This window comes from Zonotrichia albicollis, unplaced genomic scaffold (assembly GCF_047830755.1).
Source record: "Zonotrichia albicollis isolate bZonAlb1 unplaced genomic scaffold, bZonAlb1.hap1 Scaffold_257, whole genome shotgun sequence".
Lineage (NCBI taxonomy): Eukaryota > Metazoa > Chordata > Aves > Passeriformes > Passerellidae > Zonotrichia > Zonotrichia albicollis.
The window spans coordinates 5701316-5721073 of NW_027428429.1; the positions used below are offsets into that span (position 1 = coordinate 5701316).

Below are 19758 nucleotides of genomic sequence, written 5' to 3' on the forward strand. Positions count from 1 at the left end.
CCCGCAGCCCCAGCCCCTGCAGCCAGCCCAGAGCCCCCAGTGCCACAGCACTAGCCCGCAGCCAGCCCGCAGCAGCCAGCCTGCAGCCATCGCTCACCCATGCCAGAGACACGCAGGTGCCGTCCTTGGAAATCACGCCAGCCACTCACAAAAGCCATGTGGGCTCACTCTGGCTTGCAGCACACACACTCCATCTGCCCAGCTGATGCCCACAGAGCACCTGGGCTTGTGATGGTAACGCTGTCCCTGTCTTCTCTCTCTCCCTCTATCCTTGTCCCTTTCTAGTCCCTTCTCTCCACATTCAGTAAGAACACTTACACTCCTTTATCAATAAACAGGTCTCAGATATAATATTGCCACGTTTGTGCTTCATTTTCATCCGATAAACCTTTCAGAGAGAATCCTCCCTGACTCCCCCTTTTACAGCAGGATGGGAGAGGGGTAGTGGGAGGGGGAATGGGGAAGCTCTGGGTGTACTGCAGGCACAGTGGGGAGAGAATGGGGCAGTCCCTGAGGGTACTTGGGCACTTGGATGCGGCTGGGGAGCCCCTGCAGGAACCAGCAAACGGATGAGGAAGCCCTTGGGGGTACTGGGAGAGGAAATGTGGAGCACAGGATGCCCTGTGTAGCCTCCCCTCTGACCCATGATCACCTCCCTTGGAAGGATGGGCAACCACAGGAGTCATGGAGGGAGCACCCCCAGTGTCACCCAGTGCCTCCCGCTTCCCAGAGCATCACAACTTTTGGTGTAGATTTTCATAAATGTCACTGGGTTCCCACGGTTGCCTGTGCAGCTCCATGTACGTTGCCTGAGGATCCTTCACTGGGAGTGCCAGGGGGTCTGGGGGGGCCCTGTGGGAATAAGGAGGTGTGTGGAAGGGGATGGGAGGTGCTGGGGGTTTGGGTAAAAGGTGTATCATGGCTGGAGGCTGCACTCACCTTTGCTGGTGCTTCCGGGCATCTGCAAAGGAAAACTGGAGGGGTGAGTTTGGAGACCCAGGGGCCCCCATCCACCCTTGCCAATGCTGACACCACAACCAGACACACAATTCTCCCCAGGCCTCCCCAGTATCCCTGATGCCCCCACTAATATCCCAGAACAACTCCACTTGCACCAACACCCTGAGCCCCGAGAACTCTGAGCCTGGCAGAGAGGGGGACCCCTGATAGAATCACCAACATCCCTGCAGGACCCTCCAACAGCTCCCAGGGCTCTGAGCAATGGTCACTGGGGGCTCAGCCTCTCCCAGTTTAGGGGCTGTGTGTGCCGCCCTATGGCCCCCCTTCACGGGTGCGTTCCCACCTCTCTCCACGACCTTCATCCCCCCATTGTCACCCACCCACACAGTGCCACTGGTGCCAGGCCACAATGACAGCCACGAGTAGGAGCAGGAAGAAAAGGGCCCAACCGACCCCCGCGGCCACTGCAAAAAACAGAGGGGGACACATCAGGATCACCCTGAACCCCAGGGGTCCTGCACTCCCTGGTGACCCCACCTCTGACCCCACCTGTGATCCTGAGTGAGCCACGTGTCACCAACAGGGCCAATTCAGGGCTCTGTGCCCGGAACACGTGGTGCCCGTCCTGTCCCAGCTGGTTGGTGGCCACGCACTGGTAGGTGCCCGAATGTCCCACGTCGACTGCCCTGAGCTCCAGGAGGGGACCCTGCACCACCTCCTGCCCGTTGTGCAGCCAGGTGAAGGTGACAGGGGCGGAGCCCACCTGCACCAAGCAGCGCAGGGTCACGGGGTTACCTGCATGCACCTAGTGTGATAGGGTACCAAGGGTGATGATGGCATTGGCCACGGGCTCTGTGGGGAAAGAGATTGGGTTGAGAGCACAGGGAGGGGCTGGCAGCTGGTGTGGGTGGGTAGGGTCAAGGGGGGTGGGTGTGATTTGGGATGTTGGGGACGGGGTTACACCACAGTGGGGTGAAGGGACACAGGGCAGAGGCGGGGGACACAAGCATGGTGTCCAGGGGACATGGAGATGCCCAGGAAAGGGGACTAGAGGAGGCTGTGAGGGCTCCCCGTGCCCATCCCTGCACTCACTGCACACCGTGAGGCAGAGCCGGGCGCTGCCCTTCCGCACGGCCGCCCCCGGGAGCGCACCGGGCAGCTGTAATTTCCTGAGTGGGAGACCCCCACAGCGGGCACCAGCAGCTGCGGGGACCCCTGCAGGCCTCGCACCACCTGCCCTTGCTGGTAGAACAGGTACAGGAAGGGGGGCTCAGGGCCGCAGGGGGCTGGAGGTGCTGAGGCAGTTGAGAGTGAGGGGGTACCCCTGGATGGGCTCGTGGGGATGGTCCAGCACTGGTCCCTTGACAAACTCAGGGCAGGAAATGGGGGCTTTGGGAACGGTGACCCCGAATCCCTGGCAAGGCGCTATGGGGCTGTCAGGGTGGCGGCTGTAAGGTGCTCACCTTACACTGTCACTGTCACTGTCACCTTGCACTGTCACTGTCACCGGCACTGACTCCTCCCATTCTTGTGATACCCCGTTGTTCACCCAGGCCTTGCTGTGGTAGCGGCCCCTGTGGTTCAGCTGCAGAGGGGACAGGGACAGCTCGGTCCCATTATAGAGCCCCCCAGTTCTGTCTCCTCGTGGTAGAAGAGCACCGAATTAACCGACATTTCCTGCCTGTACCGGCAGTGCAGTGTCAGCGTTTCCCCCTCCAGCAGTACCCGCGCCGGCACCTGCAGCACCACCTGGTCTGTGGGGCAGAGGGGTGCCGTAACGTCACAGGGGTCTGTAGGGTCCTGATATCATCAGGACCCCCATATTGGGTCAAAGTCAGCACACCAGATTTCCCCAATTTTAACACGAGGGTCCCCCCATAGTGGGATGCTCTGGGATGTCCTCCTATGTAGGGGACAGTCTCTGGTCACACCAGAGGGTGACCCATGAAGTAGAGCATATCCAGCATCCTCGGGGTTCCCGTGGGTGCCAAGCTGGGGACACAAACCACCATCACCGTCTGAGACGTTCACGGGTGGGCTGCACCCACTTCCAGGCTGCTCGCATGTGTAGGTGCCTCTCTCAGTGACAGTGAAATGGTCACCTGCTTCCTGCCCCCAGCGCCGCCCATCCTTGAACCAGGTGGTGTCACCAACAGTCCCCGAGCCCTGGCAGGTCAGTGTCACCCTGTCCCACAGCACCGCCGGCCTCCAGGCGGGCTCCACCAGGAGCTGGGTGGTCTGGGCACCTGTGGGTGACAGGGGACACCAGCCTGCCAGGGCCATTGCAGGGTTGGGAACAGTGGAGTGGGGCCATGGTTTCCCCTGAGGACTCACCAACGAGGCTGAGGATCTGAGCTGGAAGGGAGAAAAGACAGGGCTGGGTGAGGGTCATGGGGATACTGTGGACACCCTATGTTTGCACTGCCCACCACCACCAGCCCTACAGCACCTGTCCCCACGGCCAAGTCCCCATGGTCCTGTGCCCATGGCCAGGTGACATCTGCATGTTACATGGACCCATTCCATGTCCATGTAAACCTGTTCCCCTGTCCCTATCCCCACAGTTCCCAAGCCCCAAGGCTCCTTCTGCCACATCCCTGTCCCCACATCTCTATCCCCCTCTTCTTGTCTCTACATCCCAGTTCCCCTATCTCTGTCCCTAAAGCCACCCTAAATCCCTGGTCACACTGAGCTCCATACCCTGCTCTGCCTCTGCTGCTATTGGGGACCTCAGGGGACCTCACAGCCCCCCTGTGCCCCCTCCCCACCAGTCTCGGCCTCACCAGGGCCCATCCCCAGGTTGTCAGGCCGGTGCCTGGGGCACTCACCCCACAGGAACAGCGCCACCTTCCCGGCCATCCCGGTGCCCCCAGCCATGTGCACTGGCTGTCACTCGCTGCTGTGGCCACTGCTCCCCTGGCTGGCGGCTCTTCGGATGAAGGGGAAGGAAGTGAGGTCACAACCGTCCCCACGTGTAGGTGGCCCTTGGTGGGGGCAGGGTGGCTACAAGCTGGGCACAGGCTGGGGACAAGGCTGCATAGTCTGGGGACATGGTGGGGGATGGTGGGACATGGTGGGGACATGATGTTGCCAGAATTTGGAGTCTAAGGCTGTGTAGGGAGCCAGGGATGAGTGTCCAGGAGAATGGGGTGCCCAGGGATGGGGTCCCAGGTAAATGGGTGTCCCAAGGGTTGGGTAGACTAAGACTTGAGGAGGAGGGTCCCAGAACAATGTGGCCTCCTGGGATTTGTGATCATGAAATGGGGGTGCCAGGGGAAAGGGGGAACCTGTGAGAATGGTGGTACTGGGGGAATCAAGGTCCCCAAGGGCAGTGGTGTCCCACGGTCTGGAATTACTGGGATGGTGTTCCTTGAGGTTGGAGATCCTGGGGAATTGCAGTCCAGATATGGGGGTCTCAGGGAAGGGGTGGCAGAAGGAAATTGGGTTCCAAGGTTGGGGTCCCAGAGGAATGGGGGTGCCAGGGTTTGGCAGGGTAGAGGGGAACATCGGGGTCACTGCTCCTTCCCTGGGTGCCTCAGATTTTGGGGTGAGGCTAGGCCCCAAATAATCACCCCTGCGGTGTTCGTTTCCTGGCCAGGCATTGCATGGGTGTCCTGGGTAGTTTGGCCTCTGTGTCCTCACCTGCCCCTGACTTTTTCCTCTCTTTATTTCTCTTTTTTCCTTATTCTTCTTACTTTTTGCCATATCCCGTCACCCCCAGTTCCTGGCTCAGACATCCTGGGGTGCACCTGAGCAGGGAAGGGGTTGGGGGACGCAGGGGAGGGGGGAAAATGGGGAGCAGGGGGGCAGGGAAGGGTGGGGAGGCTTTGGGGGATGGAGTTGCTGGGCTGTGCCTGCTCAACACTTTCACTTTCTTTGTCCTGGAGGAGAGGGAAGAGGCCATTTGTGCTGAGGGTCAGATGGGAAAAGGGGGCATTCTCTGTTTCTAGGGGGGCACATACAGGGGGCTACTGTCCTCTAAGGTCTCTCCTCTGGAGTTCAGCTGGAGGATCCTGTCCCAGAGGGTGATACATCCTATAATGGGAGATCCTGTCGCAGGAGTGACACATCCCGGCATGGGGGGTCCTGTCCCGGGGGGTGGCAGTTCCAGAAATGTCCCTGCACATTCCTGGCTTGGTGCCTGTCCCAGGGGTGGCACCTCCTGGGGACCCCTGCCAATGCAAGGATGGGGCCCAGCCATGGCCCAGCCCCACTGCACAGGGATGGCCATTGCCCAGCCCTGCTCTGGCCAGCCCCAGGGGGCAGCCAGCACCTGAGGGTCCCCCCTGCCCCCTTGGCTTTGGTTCTGGCAGCTTTAGAGCTGCTGCAGAGGTGACAATTCTGTGGGTGGAAAAAGGCCCCCCCACAGGATGAGCTGAGCTGTGGTTTGCTCAGCCCTGCAAGAAGCACAAAACCCCAAAGAGAGCCTAAGCAGTTGCTCTGTGAGGGCCTTTGACGGTTTTCAGAGCAGGGCTGGCTGGAAAAACCCTTGCAGGGGCACCTGCGAGGGAACCAGTCCAGAAATGCAGCAATTGATCATTTGGACCCTGAGGCACACAGGGGCATTTCCTCAGATTCCTGTGCACTGTCCCAAGGATGGACAAAGCTTTTCCCCTTCCTACCAAGGAAGTCAATCAAATTTCAGCATGGGAATGAGCAAAATGGGGAGAGTTCCTAAAGATGGCCCAAGAAAAGGCTTCCTTTAGGCCTGGGTTGCTACCCAGCAGGCAGGGAACCATCCCATGGAGCTGCTGGACACTCAGGGAGATTCCCCACTCTGTGTTATCCACAAGCAAACGCTGCTGTGGTATGTACCAATGGGCTCCTAAAGAGAACTGAAAACTCTCATTTCATTGTGATTTGTTTGCAGTTTTTTTGAGAGTGACTTATTGGGAAAGCAATTGATTCTATAAAGCCGAGCATTTATACCTTGCCAGTTGTATTTTCACTGAGTTTTTACATATTGGGAAAATAATGGCGTGGGAAAGATTTTTGGTTTTATTCTATGGCTTTGGTCTGAACCAACTGGTCTGCAAATGTTGCTTGGGACTGCTGAGGCAGGAAATGGGGGGACCTGACCCAGGGGTGTGTGGGGCAGGGACACAGAGACTCCCAGGACAGCCCTGGAGTGCTTCAGGGATAGGGCTTTGCTGGGCTCTGAGTCACCCCAAAATCTGAGGCACCCTGGAAAGGAGCTGTGACCCCCATGCCCACACAGCCACTGCCCCTCCCTGGCACCCCCATTCCCATGGGAACCCAACCATGGGTCCCCCATTCCCCTGGGAACCCAACCATGGGACCCCCATTTCCTTGGTCTCTCCTCTTTGGGGACCCCCATCCCAGGACTGCCATTGCCCGCCACCACCATTGCATTGATCCCATCCCATGGGCTGCTTCTTGCCTCAGAACCCATATTCCCAAGGGTCCCCTTTTTTCCCCTGCACTCCCAACCTTGGGACCCACATTCCATTACCCCAAATCCCTGGGGACCATGTTCCCACAGCATCCCCATCCCTGAATCCCCAGAGGCATGGAGACCCCAATTCCCCTTGACCCCCATTCTCCTGGACACCCATCCTTTGTTCCCCACATCCCCTGAGCCCCCTACTCCTGGCAACACCATCCCCACCATGTCCCCAACCTGTGCCCAGCTTGTGGCCACCCTGCCCCCACCAAGGGCCACCTACATGTGGGGACAGACGTGACCTCGCTTCCTTCCCCTTCATCCGAAGAGCCACCAGCCAGGGGAGCGGTGGCCACAGCAGCGAGTGACAGCCAGTGCACATGGCTGGGGACACCGGGATGGCCAGGGAGGTTGTGCTGCTCCTGTAGGGTGAGTGCCCCGGGCACGGGCCAGACACCCCAGGGGTGCGGAGGAGTGGGGGCCCAGTGGGGCTACGGGGTCCCCTGAGGTCCCCAAAGCCAGCAATGCCAGTCCATGTTACCCACAGTAGACCTTGTTGGGACAGTGGATGTAGGGTGGCTTTGGACACTGGAACAGGGGCAGGAATTTGGGGATGGGGCTATGGGGACAGGAATGTGGAGACTGTCACCTTTGGGTTCAGGGAGCTCTGGGGATTGGGGAAGGGAACTGGGATGCAGGGACAGAAGGGGACAAGAATGGTGAGGATGTGGCCATGGGGATGGGATCATGGGGATGGGATCATGAGCTGGTGGGAGTGACCTGGGCAAGCATGGGCTGTGTCTGTGGTGTCCTCGCGCCTGGGATGTCACACTGTCCCCATGTTCTGCCTCAGCCCAGGGGGGCCTCGGTGTCCCTGTTCCCAAGCTGTCTGTGCCACAGGGATGTGGTGCATGGGTGGCTATGACACAGACATGTCCCCCTGCCTCTCCAAATCTTTTGGGGACCATCCACACTCTCTTTCCCACTAGAACTGCTGTCCCCACAGTTTGGGGACAGCCACCACACCCCGCTTACCCTGGTGCTGCCGTCCCTGCAGTGCCACACTCCCACTGAGCCCTGTCCCTTGTCTCTTCCAGCCCAGGCCCTTGGCCTCGCTGGTGAGTCCTCGGGGGATGCCATGGCCCCACCCCACTGTGCCCAGCCCCACGCTGACCCTGGCAGGCTGGTGTCCCCTGTCACTCACAGGTGCCCAGACCACCCAGCTCCTGGCAGTGCTGTGGGACCGGGTGATACTGACCTGCCAGAACTTGGGGGTCACCGGTGCCACCACCTGGTACAAGGCCAGGCGTTGTTGGTGGCAGGAGGGACCTGACAACTTCACTGTAACTGAGAGTGACACCTACACATGTGACAGACACGGAACCCGGCACAGCCCCCCGGTGTCATTCGTAGATGGTGAGAGGGGATCTTAAATTATGAGGGTGGCCCCTGAGAGGTCAGGGTGGGCTCCACTCCGTAGGTGGCCTCACACCCCTCACGTTGCAAGAGCCTGTGCCCTGCACACAGGGACATCCCTGTGTACCCAAGAGCACCCCAGAGCACCCACATGTCCCCGGTGCCATGGGCACCCACCTCAGAACAGTCTCATCAGTGAGATGTGACCTTCCTGTCCCACAGACCTACTGGTGCTGCAGGTGCCAGCACAGGCACTGCTGGATGGGGACACCTTGACACTGCGCTGCCGGTGCTGGCAGGACAACCACCTCACCATGGTGCGATTTTACTGGGAGGAGAAGGAATTCAGGGGGTCCCTCAGGAGGACCAAGCTGTTCCTGTCCCCCCCAGCAGCTGTACCACAGCGGCCGCTACAGATGTGAGGGCTTGGTGAGGTCCTGGCAGTCACGGTCAGCACCAGTGACAGTGAGAGTACATGGTGAGCACCCCCACAGCTGGAACTCCAATCTCCTGACACCCCCAAAGCCACTTCCCAGTGGACTCAGAGTCACAGTCCTCACCTGCCCTCTCCTTCCCAGAGCTCTTCTCAGTGCCGGTCTTGGAGGGTTCCCCTGAGCCCACCGTGGGATCCCCCCTGACTCTCAGCTGCCTCAGCACCCTCAGACCCCTGCGGCCCCAAGCCCCCCTCCTGTACGTGTTCTACTGGGACAGGCAGGTGGTGGGGGGCCCACAAGTGTCCCCGCAGCTGCTCGTGCCCGCTGTGAGGGTCTCCCACTCGGGAATTACAGCTGCCGGGTGCACTCCGAGGAGAGATCCGTGCAGAAAAGCAGCAACCGGCTCCTCATCACGGTGTGCAGTGAGTGCAGGGATGGGCACGGGTAGCCCCCACAGATGCCTCGAGTCCCCCACACTGCCTGGCATCCCCAGCCCTCTCTGACACCTGCTCTGGGGTATCCAACCTTTCCCAGATCCCTCCCTGGCTCCCACCATCCTTTCTCAGGTCCCTTACACGGTCCCCCAGCCCCTACATGGGTACCCTCATCCTTCCCTGGTGCATTTTCTGTGTCTTGCCATCACTGCCCCGGGCCGCTCCTAATGTCCCCCCATTCCTGGCTCATGTTTCCCTCCATCTCTTATTGGGTCCCTTCACCCCTGTCTGGGTCCCTTCACCCTTCTCTGAGGTCTTTGCATATTCCCCAGGTCACACCATCCCCTCCCTGGGTCCCTGTACCCTTCCAGGTGTTTCCCATCTCCCTCTCCAGGTGTTCCCCCCCTTAAAGACGCCATCATCCCTCGGGGTTCTTTTCTAAGACCCAGCACCCCAATCTCTGCCACCCCTGTCCCTCACTGGGTCCTCCTGCCCCTCCCTGAACCCCCTGTGTCCCTGACTGTCACCTGGTGTCCCCCTCTCCTGCAGGGGTCCCACCCACAGGGATGTCCCTGTGAGTGCAGCCCCCCACGGGACAGGTGGCACTCGGGGACAGCCCAGTGCTGAACTGCACAGTGGCCGTGGGGACAGGTCCCCTGCACTTCTCCTGCTACCAGGATGGCTTAGGGGCACTGCCAGGCACTGGCCCCCACCTGGAGCTGCACCACGTTGGGGATAATGACCGCAGCCAGTACCAGTGCCGGATCAGTGATGGGGACAGAGTGGCCTAGGATGACTGCCTGAATGTCACCGTCCTGGGTGAGCGAGACCCTCAGGATGAGGGTGACCTCAGCCAAAGCATCCCCATCTCACCTCACAAGGTGCCAACCCTGTCTCTGTCCCCACAGTGCCCATGGACAATGCCACCATCACCCCCAGTCCCCTGTCACATCAGGTGCATGCAGGTGACAACATGACCCTGCACTGCTCAGTGCAGATGGGCTCAGCCCCTGTCACCTTCACCTGGCTGTACAACGGGCAGGAGGTGGCACAGGGTCCCCTCCTGGAGCTCAGGGACATCGACGTGGGACATTTGGGCACAGTGCACGGCCACCAACCAGCTTGGACAGGACGGGCACCGGGTGTTCCGGGCTCTCAGCCCCGAGCTGGCCCTGGAGGTGACACCTGGCTCACCCTGGGTCACAGGTGGGGTCACACGGGGTTGCTGGGAGGTTCAGGGCCCCTGTAGTTCAGGGTGAACCCAATGTGTCCCCTCTGTCCCCAGCAGTGGCTGTGAATTTCGGCAGGACCCTCCTGTTCCTGCTCCTGCTCCTGGCTGTCATCGGGGGCTGTCACTGGTGGCACTGCAGGGGTGGGTGACAATGGAGGTGGACGAGGTCCTACAGGAACTGGGGAGAAGCCCCACCCAAAGTCCCTGAGCTGGAGGAAGCTGAGGCCCCAGTTTCCTTTGCTTGGGGTGCTCACAGGTTTGGGGGCATTTTGGAGGGTCCTGGGCTGTCCCAGGAAGGGCATTGAGGAATATTGGGGTGACACTGGGATTTCCTGTGGGTTTTTTAGGGAGGTATTGGAGAGTTGTGCAGGGATGTTGAGAGATCTTCAGGGATCCTGGAGCAGTTTGGAGGCTTCCCTGCATTCCATTCTTGGGGTTCCTTGAGGTTTGAGGGGTGCTTAGGGGCTGTGTGAAGAATAAGGGTCCTGAAGTGGGTCAGGGGTCCTGGAGAAGGGTTTGGAGTACCTGGGTGCCTCAGGAGTTCTGGGGCTCCTCAGGGGTAGTTTTGGGTGTAGGGGCCTGGCAGTCCAGTAGAAATCAGTGTCTGGTGGGGGCTCAGGGGTCCAGTGGGCTTTTAAAGGTCCCAGGTGGTGTTGGGGCCCAGGACACCCCTCGATCACCCCATCCTATTTTTCTTGCAGTTCTCAGGAAATCCCAGGACAGGTCAGTGGGGAGTTCCAGACATGGCTCTTCCCTGACCCCCTTCCCAGACACCCCTCAGACCCCCCCTTATCCCCACAGGGCCCCCCAGAACCCCCTTATACCCCCCTGGAGGTGGGGGAGGGGCTGGACATGAGGGGGCAGGGTGTGAGTATGGGGGATGGGTGGGGACACATACATGTCACCCATGGGTGTCACCCCAAGCCAGGTGTCTCTTACTGTGTCCCCCAAGGACCCCCAGGTGACCTACGCAGAGCTGCCAGGACCACATGGGTGACTGCAGGACACCAGTGACATCCATGGAATGTGCTGTGACAATGGGGGACGCTGGGAGTCCCCATCCCATGGCTCCCATGGTGGCCCATCCTGCCTGGGGTGATGACCACGAGCTGGGGGAGCTTCACAGGGCCCCCAGTGCTCCCCTTTCCCCCTCACAGTGCTCCCCAGGCTCCTCCTAGTGCCAGGGGACACTGGACCCATTTCCTTCTTATTTAGTCCAAACTGGAACTTTTTGGTTAAACTGGCAGAGATGGTGTTTGTTCAGCTTTGTTAGGCTTTAGGAATGGGATTCTCAAGTTCTGGGTTGCCACTAAAAACCTCGGGCTGCTGCCCCTTTCCCAACCGCTCCCCATGGAGGCACAAAGATCCCAAAAGTCTGACAGTTCCTGAATCAGTAATGAAAGAACAAAAGCAACAGAAACAGCAACAAGGTTCAGAGTCCAAATTGTCACACAAGGAACGATTTCCAGGGAAAGCCACCAACAAAGAACAATCCCAGAACACTTCCCCCGCATCACGTTTCCTCCACCAGAGCAATCTGGCGGAGCCCTGGACCTTCCTTGCTCTGATGGCCAAACTGGCCTTCAGGAGGCTCTGGATTCTCTTGTCGCCTGCCACAAACTCCTCCTTTGCCATGTTCCCCACACCAGGATGTCACAAAGGCCCTGAGGATGTTCCTGAGCCTCCCATTTCCCCAGGGCATTTGGGATCAGGCCATGTCACAGGGTGAGGTGTCAAAGACAGGAAAAATTTGAAGTCTGGAGACATTTTGGAACAGCTGTGTGTGGCAGAGGTGGGCCAGACCTTGCTTTTGGTGAGACAGGGCCCCGACTGTCCATCATCTGTCAGTCATGGCACACTGGGGACAGTGTGACGCATTGACAAAGCCAGCTCCTGAGTAACCAGGTGACCAGAAGTGCCACTTTGGGAGAGGGCCCTTGGTGACCCAACTGGCTTACAAGGCAGAGCATGAGGTAGCCAAGTCCCTGGCCCTATCTGCTCATGGGGTGCCTGTCCCCTCCACGCTGGAACCCAGAAGTTGGCAACTCATTTAAATGAGAAATATCTGCCAAGGAAACTGGGGAAAATGGAAAGAAACCCATCTCAGAAACTTTTTTTAATTTCAAAGATGATCTGTATTCCAGGCCAAAGTGTAGGAAAAGGTATAACACCCCTTTTAGGGAAATTGATAAACCAGAACAGAACAAACAACACAAACCCAGAACTTTCCATCCCGCTCAGCGCTGTTGGTTTTTGTGGCAGTTATAAGCGCGGCCAGCAGGGAGCGCTGCAGGGAGCACTCCCGGCCACCACAACAACATCAGCCACTCCACAATACTTTTCACTATCTCAACAACATCGCAATATTTAATCAACAGTATATTCAATAATGTTATATCCATTCATATAATATCCAGTGAAAGTCAACTTCCATCAACTTGTTTCTGTCAATATATACCAGTAAAGGACTGTTATTCGTGTTCCCACATTTTTACCTAAAAGCCCTGTAATTTCAAAGGTTATAATAGTTCAGAGAGAAGGGGGTCGTATTTTCCACTCCAAGGGAGGTTCCCACCTTGTTCAGCTTCCTTGACAGAGCTGAACAAAGAAACACCATTTCTGCCAGTTTAATCAAAGATCTGCATTTTTGTCCCAGGAGCAGGGAACCAGGTCCTGTGCCCCCTTGGAACTGGGATGGGCACCAGTAAGCCACCTCATTGGGAGCACTGGGCGGGGGACTGCAGAGCCACTAAGCACACTGGGGTTAAGAGGATCAAATATGATTTTGATTTATGTCTCAACATATGCTACAAATGAGGTGAAAAATTACTCTGTCGTTGTACATGTGCTGGGAAATCTGTCCCTGGCAAGGCTTCACACAACCGAGAATCAGGGGAGAGAAAGCTTCAGTGATCGGAATGTGAGTGACCCCCACTGGCTGGTGGGACAGATGCCCAAGGAAAAATATCTGTGAGAAAACTCCCGGGAAATCAGGCTGTGGGAGGAGCCTTTGCAAAGAAAAGCAGCAAACTGTGACACACCAGGAGCATTTTGCTTTGGGTTTCTTGGAGGATTAGCGTCTCCCGCAGAGGGTCAGTTTGGCCCTCCTTCCCTGTGGGATTGACATTCTCTGAACCTGACAGAAGCAGTGGGAGAGGCAAAGAATGATCCAAAAAACACTTATCTCATTTTCTGCTCCTGGGTTTTTCACACTTGGAATGCATTGTGGAACATTGTTTACCTGAAGGGAATCAGTGATTGGATTCTGATGTGAGAGTTTTGAGTCACTGACCAGTTGAATCCAGGTGTGTGTGTGTGTGTTGAGACTGTCGGCCGACAGTCATGACATTGTGCGCAGTGGAGTGCAGTTGAGTGCTTGGCAGATTCAGTTTAGATGTAATGTTATATAATATAGAATAATATAGTATAATAAAGTACTTAATAAGCCTTCTGATAAGATGGTGTCAGATGCATCATTCCTCCTGGACATCCGGTAAAAATATCATCGACAATCACCTCCCTTGACTTTTCTTTCTGTGGTCCTTCTCCCCTGCCTCTATCCATTCTTCCCTGCTTCGCTGCTTCCCTGAGGCAGCTTGTTCCTGCTCGTCCTGGACATTCCTTCATTGCCTCCCCGATGGTGCAGATGCTGCCTGCACCCACCCACCGCCTCTGCCGTGTTTTCCCATGCTGCCCACAGCACCGAGCCTGCTGCACCTGCCCCCGCAGCCCTAGCCCCCGCAGCCAGCCCAGAGCCACCAGTGCCGCAGCACCAGCCTGCAGCCAGCCCTCAGAAGCCAGCCTGCAGCCATCGCTCGCCCATGCCAGAGACACGCAGGTGCCGTCATTGGAAATCATGCCCAGCCACTCACAAAAGCCATGTGGGCTCACCCTGGCTTGCATCACTGTCCTGGGGTGACGTTATGATTCTTGTATCCCCATTCATCTCTTCTGTGCCTTTAAGACCGGCTCTGATGAGTGGAAGTTTTGTTTGGGTTTCTCTTATCAGGGACACAGAGACAAGCGGTACATAAGGCTGGTTTTTTTCACTTCTGGCTTGCTTGCTTGCTGCTTTTGCTTGCTCTCTTTTTCTGCTCTTGCTTCTGCTCTGCTTTCACCTCTGCTTATTAGCTAAATAGTCCATATTCCTTCTGGGACTGTTTCTCCTCTCCTGTTTCTGTGACCATCTCGAACCTGCTTCGGACTGGGACCCGGGAACACCGAAGATTCGGCTGCAGCAGCTGGCCCAGCACCGGAGGGACTGAGAACAGAGCAACCACCCCCCCTAAAATCAGAAAGAGACTTTCTGATTTTGTCATCTTTCTCAAAGTGGTGTCATCGGGTATTATTCATTTTGTGTGCTGTGGGGTGCTGGGCCTGTCAAATAAACAGGTTCTTTCCACCTCTCTCCAAGGAATTTTTTCCTGAACCAGCTGGGGGGAGGGGCCATGTGGGTTTCGCTTTCTGGAGGGGCCCTCCTTTGCAGATTCTTTAACAAATTTGCCCTAAACCAGGACAATCACACACAGTCCATCTGCCGAGCTGATGCCCACAGAGTGCCTGAGCTTCTTGTGGCAGTGCTGTCCCTGTCTTCTGTTTCTGTCACTATCCTTTTCCCTTTCTGCTCCCTTCTAACCCCCTTTGGTAAAACGCTTATCCTCCTTTATCAATAAACAGTTCTCTGATATAATATTGCCATGTTTGTGCTTCATTTTCACACAAGAAACCTTTCAGCAAGAATCCTCCCCGACTCCCCCATTTACAGCGGGATGGGACAGGGGTAGTGGGAGGGGGAATGGGGAAGCCCTGGGTGTACTGCAGGCACAGTGGGGAGAGAATGGGGCAGTCCCTGAGGGTACTTGGGCACTTGGATGCGGCTGGGGAGCCCCTGCAGGAACCAGCAAACGGATGAGGAAGCCCTTGGGGGTACTGGGAGAGGAAATGTGGAGCACAGGATGCCCTGTGTAGCCTCCCCTCTGACCCATGATCACCTCCCTTGGAAGGATGGGCAACCACAGGAGGCATGGAGGGAGCACCCCCAGTATCACCCAGTGCCTCCCACTTCCCAGAGCATCACAACTTTTGGTGTAGATTGTCATAGATGTCACTGTGTTCCCACGGTTGCCTGTGCAGCTCCATGTACGTTGCCTGAGGATCCTCCACTGGGGGTGCCAGGGTCTCTGGGCGGGCCCTGTGGGAATAAGATGGTGTGGGGAAGGGGATGGGAGGTGCTGGGGGTTTGGGTAAAAGGTGTATCATGGCTGGAGGCTGCACTCACCTTTGCTGGTGCTTCCGGGCATCTGCAAAGGAAAACTGGAAGGGTGAGTTTGGAGACCCAGGGGCCCCCATCCACCCTTGCCAATGCTGACACCACAACCAGACACACAATTCTCCCCAGGCCTCCCCAGTATCCCTGATGCCCCCACTAATATCCCAGAACAACTCCACTTGCACCAACACCCTGAGTCCCCAGAACCCCGAGCCTGGCAGAGAGGGGGACCCCTGATAGAATCACCAACATCCCTGCAGGACCCTCCAACAGCTCCCAGGGCTCTGAGCAATGGTCACTGGGGGCTCAGCCTCTCCCAGTTTAGGGGCTGTGTGTGCCGCCCTATGGCCCCCATTCACGGGTGCGTTCCCACCTCTCTCCACGACCTTCATCCCCCCCATTGTCACCCACCCACACAGTGCCACTGGTGCCAGGCCACAATGACAGCCACGAGCAGGAGCAGGAAGAAAAGGGCCCAACCGACCCCCGCGGCCACTGCAAAAAACAGAGGGGGACACATCAGGATCACCCAGGGGTCCAGCACTCCCTGGTGACCCCACCTCTGACCCCACCTGTGATCCTGAGTGAGCCACGTGTCACCAACAGGGCAAACTCTTGGCTGAGTGCCCGGAATACTCGGTGCCCATCATGTCCCAGCTGGTTGGTGGCTATGCACTGGTAGGTGCCCGAATGTCCCACGTCGACTGCCCTGAGATCCAGGAGGGGACCCTGCACCACCTCCTGCCCGTTGTGCAGCCAGGTGAAGGTGACAGGGGCGGAGCCCACCTGCACTGAGCAGTGCAGGGTCACGTTGTCACCTGTATGCACCTGGTGTGACAGGGGACCAGGGGTGATGGTGGCATTGGCCACAGGCACTGTGGGGACACAGACAGGGCTGAGGGCACAGGGAGGGGCTGGCAGCTGGTGTGGGGGGATAGGGTCAAGGGGGGTGGGTGTGATTTGGGATGTTGGGGACGGGGTCACACCACCGCGGGGTGAAGGGACACAGGGCAGAGGCAGGGGACACAAGCATGGTGTCCAGGGGACATGGAGATGCCCAGGAAAGGGGACTAGAGGAGGCTGTGAGGGCTCTCCGTGCCCATCCCTGCACTCACTGCACACCGTGACGCGGAGCCGGGCGCTGCCCTTCCTCACGGCTCCCCCCTCGGAGCCCACCTGGCAGCTGGAATTCCCTGAGTGGGAGACCCCCATGGCGGGCACCAGCAGCTGCGGAGACCCCTGCGAGCCCCCCACCACCTGCCCGTCCCGGTAGAACCTGTGCACGAGGGGGGCTCAGGGCCACAGGGGTTGGGGGTGCTGAGGCAGCTGAGAGTCAGGGGGGACCCCTGGGTGGGCCGGGGGGATGCTCCAGCACTGGTCCCCGGACAAGCTCAGGGCAGGAAATGGGGGGCTTTGGAAATGGTGACCCCGAATCCCTGGCAAGGCGCTATGGGGCTGTCAGGGTGGCGGCTGTGAGGTGCTCACCATGCACTGTCACTGTCACCGGCACTGACTCCTCCCATTCTTGTGATACCCCGTTGTTCACCCAGGCCTTGCAGCTGTAGCGGCCGCTGTGCTTCAGCTGCAGAGGGGACAGGGACAGCTCGGTCCCATTGTAGAGCCTCCCCAGTTCTGTCTCCTCGCGGTAGAAGAGCACCAAATTAACCGACTTCTCCCGCCTGTACCGGCAGAGCAGTGTCAGCGTTTCCCCCTCCAGCAGTGCCCGCGCTGGCACCTGCAGCACCAGCTGGTCTGGGGGGCAGAGGGGTGCAGTCACATCACAGGGGTCTGTAGGGTCCTGATATCATCAGGACCCCCATATTGGGTCAAAGTCAGCACACCAGATTTCCCCAATTTTAACACGAGGGTCCCCCCATAGTGAGATGCTCTGGGATGTCCTCCTGTGTAGGGGACAGTCTCTGGTCACACCAGAGGGTGACCCATGGAGTAGAGCATATCCAGCATCCTCGGGGTTCCCTTGGGTGCCAAGCTGGGGACACAAACCACCATCACCGTCTGAGACGTTCACGGCGGAGCTGCACCCACTTCCAGGTCTCTCACACGTGTAGGTGCCACTCTCAGTGACAGTGAAATGGTCGCCTCCCTCGTGCCACCAGCGCTGCCCATCCTTGTACCAGGTGGTGTCACCAGCTGTCCCCGAGCCCTGGCAGGTCAGTGTCACCCTGTCCCACAGCACCGCCGGCCTCCAGGCGGACTCCACCAGGAGCTGGGTGGTCTGGGCACCTGCGAGTGACAGGGAAAACCAGCCTGCCAAGGCCATTGCAGGGTTGCGGACAGTGGAGTGGGGCCATGGTTTTCCCTGAGGACTCACCAGCGAGGCTGAGGGTCTGGGCTGGAAGGGAGAAGGGACAGGGCTGGGTGAGGATCATGGGGACACTGTGGACACCCTATGTTTGCACTGCCAACCTCCACCAGCCCTACAGCACATGTCCCCATGGTCAAGTCCCATGGTCCTGTGCCCATGATCCCATTTCCAATGGCACCTTTCCCCATGGCCAGGTGACATCTGCATGTTACGTGGTCCCATTCCATGTGCCAGTATCCCTGTTCCCCTGTCCCTGTCCCCACAGTCCCCAGGCCCCAGGGCTCCTTCTGCCACATCCTTGTCCCCACATCTCTATCCCCCTCTTCCTGTCTCCACATCCCAGTTCCCCTATTTCTGTCCTTAAAGCCACCCTAAATCCCTGGTCACACTGAGCTCCATACCCTGCTCTGCCTCTGCTGCCATTGGGGACTTCAGGGGACCTCACAGCCCCCCTGTGCCCCCTCCCCACCAGTCTCTGCCTCACCAGGGCCCATCCCCACGGGTGTCAGGACCATGCCCAGGGCACTCACCCCACAGGAGCAGCGCCACCTTCCCAGCCATCCCGGTGTCCCCAGCCATGTGCACTGGCTGTCACTCGCTGCTGTGGCCACTGCTCCCCTGGCTAGCGGCTCTTTGGATGAAGGGGAAGGAAGCGAGGTCATGTCTTTCCCCACATGTAGGTGGCCCTTGGTGGGGGCAGGGTGGCTACAAGCTGGGCACAGGCTGGGGACAAGGCTGCATAGTCTGGGGACATGGTGGGGGATGGTGGGGACATGATATTGCCAGAATTTGGAGTCTAAGGCTGTGTAGGGAGCCAGGGATGAGTGTTTAGGAGAATGGGGTGCCCAGGGATGGGGTCCCAGGTAAATGGGTGTCCCAAGGGTTGGGTAGACTCAGACTTGAGGAGGAGGGTCCCAGAACAATGTGGCCTCCTGGGATTTGTGATCATGAAATGGGGGTGCCAGGGGAAAGGGGGACCCTGTGAGAATGGTGGTACTGGGGGAATCAAGGTCTCCAAGGGCAGTGGTGTCCCATGGTCTGGAATTACTGGGATGGTGTTCCTTGAGGTTGGAGATCCTGGGGAACTGCAGTCCAGGGATGGGGGTGTCAGGGAAGGGGTGGCAGAAGGAAATTGGGTTCCAAGGTTGGGGTCCCAGAGGAATGGGGGTGCCAGGGTTTGGCAGAGTGGGGGGGAACATCGGGGTCACAGCTCCTTCCCTGGGTGCCTCAGATTTTGGGGTAAGGCTAGGGCCTGCAAAATCACCCCTGTGGTGTTCGTTTCCTGGCCAGGCATGGCATGGGGATCCTGGGTAGTTCGGCCTCTGTGTCCTCACCTGCCCCTGACTTTTTCCTCTCTTTATTTCTCTTTTTTCCTTATTCTTCTTACTTTTTGCCATATCCCGTCACCCCTGGTTCCTGGATCAGACATCCTGGGGTTCACCTGAGCAGGGAACGGGTTGGGGGAACCAGGAGAGGGGGGAAATGGGGAGCAGGGGGTGCAGGGAAGGGTGAGGAGTCTTTGGGGGATGGAGTTGCTGGGCTGTGCCTGCTCAACACTTTCACTTTCTTTGTCCTGGAGGAGAGGGAAGAGGCCATTTGTGCTGAGGGTCAGATGGGAAAAGGGGGCATTCTCTGTTTCTAGGGGGGCACATACAGGGGGCTACTGTCCTCTAAGGTCTCTCCTCTGGAGTTCAGCTGGAGGATCCTGTCCCAGAGGGTGATACATCCTATAATGGGAGATCCTGTCGCAGGAGTGACACATCCCGGCATGGAGGGTCCTGTCCTGGGGGGTGGCAGTTCCAGAAATGTCCCTGCACATTCCTGGCTTGGTGCCTGTCCCAGGGGTGGCACCTCCTGGGGACCCCTGCCAATGCAAGGATGGGGCCCAGCCATGGCCCAGCCCCACTGCACAGGGATGGCCATTGCCCAGCCCTGCTCTGGCCAGCCCCAGGGGGCAGCCAGCACCTGAGGGTCCCCCCTGCCCCCTTGGCTTTGGTTCTGGCAGCTTTAGAGCTGCTGCAGAGGTGAGAATTCTGTGGGTGGAAAAAGGCCCCCAACAGCTGAGCTGTGGTTTGCTCAGCCCTGCAAGAAGCACAAAACCCAAAGAGAGCCCAAGCAGTGGCTCTGTGAGGGCCTTTGATGGTTTTCAGAGCAGGGCTGGCTGGAAAACCCCCTGCAAGAGCAGCTGCGAGGGAACCAGTCCAGAAATGCAGCAATTGATCATTTGGACCCTGAGGCACACAGGGGAATTTCCACAGATTCCTGTGCACTGTCCCAGGGATGG

At 58.2% G+C, this 19758-nt stretch overlaps 1 protein-coding gene and 1 long non-coding RNA gene across 2 annotated transcripts in view; one reads left to right on the top strand and one right to left on the bottom strand.

Annotated features, from left to right (window-relative positions):
- The window catches only part of LOC141727902 (uncharacterized), a 241689-nt gene that overhangs the window by 188631 nt on the left and 33300 nt on the right, over positions 1–19758 (top strand). The gene's annotated exons all lie outside the window — the stretch shown is intronic.
- On the bottom strand, positions 118–1804 carry LOC141727913 (uncharacterized). Its single transcript, XR_012578699.1, has 3 exons — positions 1510–1804; positions 940–1424; positions 118–852 (listed from the first exon to the last, which is right to left on the bottom strand). It is a non-coding gene; the product is annotated as an uncharacterized LOC141727913 (long non-coding RNA).